Below are 6,552 nucleotides of genomic sequence, written 5' to 3'. Positions count from 1 at the left end.
TTCTGATGATGCTGGCATACTGCTGGTGTCAGGGTTGCTTTGGGTAAAGCTGACACCCTCTTCTTCCTAATCACCTCCCACCATGATCGGAGCTGATTCTCCTCTATCATCACCACGACCAGCAATTTTTTTTATGATGCTACCAGATTACATGATGTTTTTTGTATTTGGGTGATATGGCATCCAGTACCATTGTGTGAACCAGGTTTACCTCGGCAAATGAGGCATAACAGAATGTTATTCTGCTTACTAATTGTAAAGAAGTCCCAAATTGGGGAGGAGCAAGTGTTTAGTGTGCCACTGTCAATGCCCAGTGAACTGGTGGTAGGGTGGTGTGTAAAATGTCTTTCTGAAGTGCGCACTTCAACTGGGGTAGTGGTGGATGCAGGTCTCAGTGGGGGCCTTACAAATATGAAAACTGGCAGTGGTGTTGGTGGAATCAGTTCCACGTCCCTCTGAGCTGGTTGAAACAGGGGGTAATGTTGGTGTCCTCTGAGTCGGCTTAGACACTGACAATCACTGGCTCATCCTCATCACTGTCCCTTTCCATAATTTTAAGGCATTTGGGAATCTTCTTTTCCCCTTGTCCCTCGTGGCAAGTCTTGGACTCGGCTGGGGTCCAGTTCATGTCCAGATCATCAGAAGGGGGGCTTTCTTTTTCTTGCCAGAGATCCGGAAGCCAATAGTTTATCAACAGCTACATCTTGATCAGCAGGAAGCTCTACCTCCTGCTCTGCTCCTATTTCAGGAAGAACTGTGGCTGGCTGAGGCTCCTGTTGTCCACTTTGCTTAGTTTCCTGCAATGACTGGGTACTTTGCGGCTGTGACTAATCCAATTCAGACTCACTGTTCGTCGCCATGATTGTAGTGTCTCCCTCACTGTGAGACATGGGCTTGGACTTAAGTTGGAGTGGTGCTGTTGATGTGGAAGTGCTGCTCCCAGTGATGCTCAAATCTGAATTTAGCTTTAAAAAACAAAAGGTAAGAGGCATTTTGCAAAACAAGAATGATTCATATGACTAAACATTACGGCTGGGAGAACAGTTACAGAACCTGGGTCTGAGGACTGTCTCAAGGTACATGTGTTCTGCTCAGTGTTTTATACATTTCTTTGGGCACGATAAAACAATTACTTTTCGGGTTAAGAATATGAACAGTTGTCATGGATTCCTAAATAAGACCCTGATAACAAATGCAGATGAGCCTCAAACATGCGTGGATACAGTGTTGGTCAGCTGGTGTTCAGATGTCCTGCCTGAGAGGCCATGACCACTGTGTGTTACTGTGCGTACTGTGTTCTGATTGGCTGGCTGTTCCTAACTTCATGTGGCGTCTGACTTTATGGTGTTTGGGATTGCACACCCCCCTCCTGCCATGTGTGTTTTATGGAGGCGAATCACCTGGGACCTTTGTGGTGTTGCTACCTATCTGTGATCTGAGTTTCCTGTTCATGCATTTGTCTGTCGACTATGTGCTGCCCCACCTGTGACCTGCCAGTCAGCAATCTCAGGCCTTGGTCTCAGAGCCTGCCTGACCATGTATATTGGAGTCAGGGGTTGATGGAGAGTTCATGTTGGGTGGATTAGCTAATAGTGATGAGATTTCACTTGTACATGTGGTGCACATTGACATTGACTTTCCCAATATTAACTCCAGCTTGTGGCCTGGAGGATGGTGCAGTAGGCGCACCATGTGTCCTGAAAAAATGGTTGCAATCATCTTCTCCTCAATGCTGGTGTGTGGCTATGGTCTCAGAGACCTATGGTAGGCAGGCCTTGCAGACCAGAGAAAAAATTTAATAATCCTTAAAAATGTGAATGCTGGTGTGCACCTATGGCCTAAGAGACCTATGGCTTGCAGGGGGATGCAGACCAGGGAAAATAATAAATAATCCTTAAAAAAGTGAATGCTCGTGTGCGCCTATGTCCTAAAAGACCTACGACAGGCAGGAGGCACAGGCCAGGGAAAAATGGAATAATCATGAAAAATGTGAATGCTGGTGTGTACCTAAGGCCTAAAAGACTTATGGCAGGCTCGGGTTGCAGAGAAAAATGGAATAATATAAAAATAGGTAGTTGATGGTGTCTCACTAGGCACTATAGGAAATCCTTAGGGAGGCAATGTGAGAAAGAGAATAAGGAAACATGCATATATTATTTTATAAACACTGTACATGACAACAGGGAAAAAAGTAACAAAATGAACAAAATACAAAAAGGCCTAACCCCCTTCAATGCCCTTAGAAAATGGTTTTAAAAACTGGAAAAAAAGGATTTAACATATACCATCGAACAAATTGTTTCATATGCCCAATGACTAGTACTGGCAGGATAGTCTGTGGACAAACTAGGCCACATGGGAAAATAAATGAAATAGTACAAATTTAACGAACACTGAGAAAATTTACATAACTGTGCAACCTTTTTCCCTTATAAAAACTATAAAAGAAATGCAAATAAATACTAGGTGCCTGCTGCAACTGAAGGCCTACCACCATAACCACAATCAAATAAAAAAAATAAAAGTACAAATATATACTGGTGCATGTCATTTATCTAACAGCCCTCTTTTCTAAATGTTTTTTTTTAACTTACTTGTGATGTCACAAAACAAAGTCCTTAATAAAATTCAATAGAATATATGCAGCAGGAGTTGCAGACAGAGTATTCCTTTAACTTCAAGGAAGAGGATGTTGAAGTCTCTGTGCACTTTCTTCCTGTTGGAAAAAAAGTATAGTAAAAAAATCCTTTTCACAGTAAAAAACAACCTGAACCATCCATTTAAGTAGAATATCAATTCGAAGAGGTATTTTTGAGTTGATTTAGCTGCTTCTTGAGCCTGAACTCTATTTGAGAAGCAGCAGCAGGGTTCCTAATCATCAGCCTCACAAAATAGCTCTGAAAGGCTCCATGGTGACCAGAAATCACACTAGCTGCTGGCACATCTTGCTAGTGCTCACAAGCATGTGATACAGAAGCCTGTTATTGTTTACGTGAACACTTCAAAGCACCAACAGGAAAAGTATTCTGCCATGCACCGATTGGCAGATTTTGGCAGGAACTTCATGTTACATACTTAATGTGGAGTTATCAAATTCTGCCCACTCAGCGAGTAAAATTACATTTTCTGCCTACGAGTAGCGGTTGCCATGGGTGGGCACCAGGGCAATCACCTGTAATAGTGTAGGTCCCAGGGATAGGATCTCCTCCCCTTTAATTAAAAAAAACAGCCCAAGGGGAGAGGGGTCCCATGGGCCTAACAAGGGAGGTAAGTATGTGGCGTATGTTTGCCCCATTCCCTTTATTTGTAGTAGTGGCCCTTGTGGATGGGGGTCACCAGGGCCTAGCAAAGCTTGGAGAGGGGGACTGCCCAGCTCCCTCCCCTTTTTTAAGTTGCTGCCCCTGAGAATTAAGTCCCCAGGGTGAAATAGAGTTCAGGGAAGGGGCCACACAGCCACCCTTCCCTTTAATTAACAAATGGCTCTGAGGAATGGGGCCCACAGGAGCCAATAAAGCTCAGGGGGGCAGATGGTGCTTCCTCTTGAATTAAAAATATCAGCCCGGGAATGGAATCCCCAGAGCCTAGTAAGGCTTGGGGGGGCAGGCAACGTTGCCCCTCTCACTTTTAATTACAAATAATGGCCCTAGGGGATGGAATTCCAAGGGCCAAATCAGGCACAGGGATGGGGGCCACGTGGCCAACTCCCCTTTAAAAAAAGAAAACCAGTTCTGGTGGATGGGGTAATTGTAGGAGGCTGACCTGGTTTGTAGTGGGTGCCTAAGGTACTTACACCTTCTACCAGGTCCAGGTATCTCTTATTAGTGAAATATAGGTAGTGTCTAGTAGCTTAGGCTGTCTAGGGGTAGCTGTAGCAGAGCAGCCAAGGCTGAACTAGGAGACATGCAAAGCTCTTGCAATACCACTATAGTCACTCAGTACATATACACAATAAAAGACAATACTCAGTGTTACCAAAAATAAAGGTTCTTTATTTTGGTGACACAAGGCCAAAAATATCTTAGAAGCAATACTCCTACTGGAGGTATTATACACAATATATACACTAGTAACCAAAATCAGGTAAGTAAACAATCATAATTGTGCAGTGAAAAAACAAAATAGATTGCAATGGCCTAGGGGCAACACAAACCATATACTAAAATAGTGGAATGCGAAACTCGGATTCCCCCGGGGAAGTGTAGTGTGAAGAGGGGCACTGGGAGTGTAAGAAAACACCAAAGATAAGTAAAGTACCCCACCCCAGAGCCCAGGAAAACAGGAGTAGAGTACAGCAAGTTTCCTCAGAACTCCCTTCAAGTCGTAGTAAAGGATTATGCAAGAACCAAGAAAGACTGCAAGCAACCAATGATGGATTCCTGGACCTGAAGACCTGTGGAGCAAGAAGACCAAGTCCAGAAGTCGGTGAAGAGTCCAAGAAGAACAGGAGCCCCTGCCAACCTGGAAGAAGGAGCAAAAGAAAAGTACAGAAATGCCCGAAAGAAGATATCTGCAGGTTCCTGCTTGGTGCAAGAGATGTCCCACGTCGAGTTGTTGGATGCAGGCTGTTTGCATCACTGAATTCTGCCAACAAGCCTTGGTTCATGCAAGAAAGCGTTTTTCGTCAAAGAGGAGCTGTCCAGTTCCAGGAGAGACCTGGGGGTCCCAACTCAGACTGAGGAGAGAGAGGGGTCTCTCAGCACTTCAGAGTCCTCAGAAGACCAGGCAGCACACACAGGAGTCCCAGGACACGGGGACAAAGGAGTTGCAAAGTACAGTTGTCGCAGCACTACACAGAGGGATCCCATGTTGCCGGAGAACAACTCAGGATAAAGTGCTGGGGACTTGGGCTACGTTGTGCACGAAGAACTTTTGGAAGAAGTGCACAGAAGCCCAAGGAGCTGCAGAAGACATGATATACAGGGGTACTGTCTGGCATGGAGAGCCAAGCTCTTACCTTCACCAAACTTGGACAGCTTGACCTTTGGACTGTCAGGGTCAGTTCAGTCCACCACCTGTGTTCCAGGAATCACACTCATCGACAGGAGAGGAGTCCCAGAGTACCAGGTTGTCATTGCAGAAAGGTGCCTGCTGAAGCAGGGAAGTGACTCTGTCACTCCACTGGAGTTTCCTTCGGTTCTTCTGGTGCAGGATTAAGACAGGCAGACCTCAGAGCGTGCACAACCTGGAAACTGTTGCAGTTCCTGGCTGGAGCTGAAGTTGCAGGTCACAGTAGCCTTCCTAAATACTTTGTTGCAGTTACAGCGGTTCCTGGAGCTATATGCCATTGATCTGATGGTCAGAAGCTGAAGCAGATGATGCAGAGGAGTCCTGGTAGAGTCTTGCAAACCGAATCTGAGGAAACACGCAGAGGAGAGGCCCTAAATAGCCCTGAGAGGGGGACTGGCTAACTACCCAGGTATGCACCTATCAGGAGGGATCTCTGACATCACCTGCTGGCACTGGCCACTCAGATGCTTCCAGACTGTCCCCACACCTTGGAATCCGAGAAGGCTAACGCCAGGGACACTCTGGTGGAGGTCTGGGCACAACCCCTGGGGTGGTGATGGACAGGGGAGTGGTCACTCCCCTTTCCTTTGTCCAGTTTCACACCAGAGCAGGGACTGGTGGTCCCTGAACTGGTGTAGACTGGATTATGCCAGGAGGGCACTGTTTTTGCCCTTCAATGCATTTCCAGAGGCTCTGGGAGGATACCCTTCCCTTGCCTGTAACACCTATTTCCAATGGGAGAGGGTGTAACATCCCTCTCCTAAAGGAAATGAGCTGCTCAATCCCCAGAAGGTCAGAAACCTGTCTGTGAAGTGGGAGCAGCTGGGGCTGCAGTGGAAACCTCAGAGAGCTGGTTTTGGCAGTACTTGGGGTCCATGGTGGAGCACCCAGGGTGCTTGGAATTGGCCCCCCAATACCAGATTTGGATTGGGGGTTCAATATCACAATCTTAGACACCTCACATGGCCATATTCTGAGTTACCATTGTGAAGCTACATATATGTATTGACATATATGTAGTGCACGCTTATAATTGTGTCCCTGCACTCATGAAGTCCGAGGAATTGGCCCTGGACAATGCAGGTGCACCTTTGCTAGTGCAAGGGTACCCTCACACACGGTAACCTTGCACCTAGCCTTCAGTAACTGAAGGTTAGACATAAAAGTGACTTATAAGTTACCTGTTGCAGCACAAAATGGCTGTGAAATAGTGTGTGTACTATTTCACTCAGACTACAGTGGCAATCCTGAAGGAGTGTTTGTATGAGCTCCTTATTGGTGGAAAAAGAAATGCTGCAGCCCATAAGGATCGCCTGGAACCCCAATGCCCTGGGTACCTAGGTACCATATATTAGAGACTTATAAGGGGGGACCAGTATGACAATTAGAATTGGTATTTGGAGTCACTAAACTATATCGACAAATTTGGTGAACTGAGAGAGCATAAGCACTGGAGTTCTGGTTAGCAGAACTTCAGTGACACTGTCAAGCATACTGACGACACGCATAGGGCACAAACTATGAGCACTGGGGTCCTGGCTAGCA

Source organism: Pleurodeles waltl, chromosome 10 (genome assembly GCF_031143425.1).
Source record: "Pleurodeles waltl isolate 20211129_DDA chromosome 10, aPleWal1.hap1.20221129, whole genome shotgun sequence".
NCBI lineage: Eukaryota > Metazoa > Chordata > Amphibia > Caudata > Salamandridae > Pleurodeles > Pleurodeles waltl.
Note: the sequence above shows the minus strand (reverse complement) of the source record.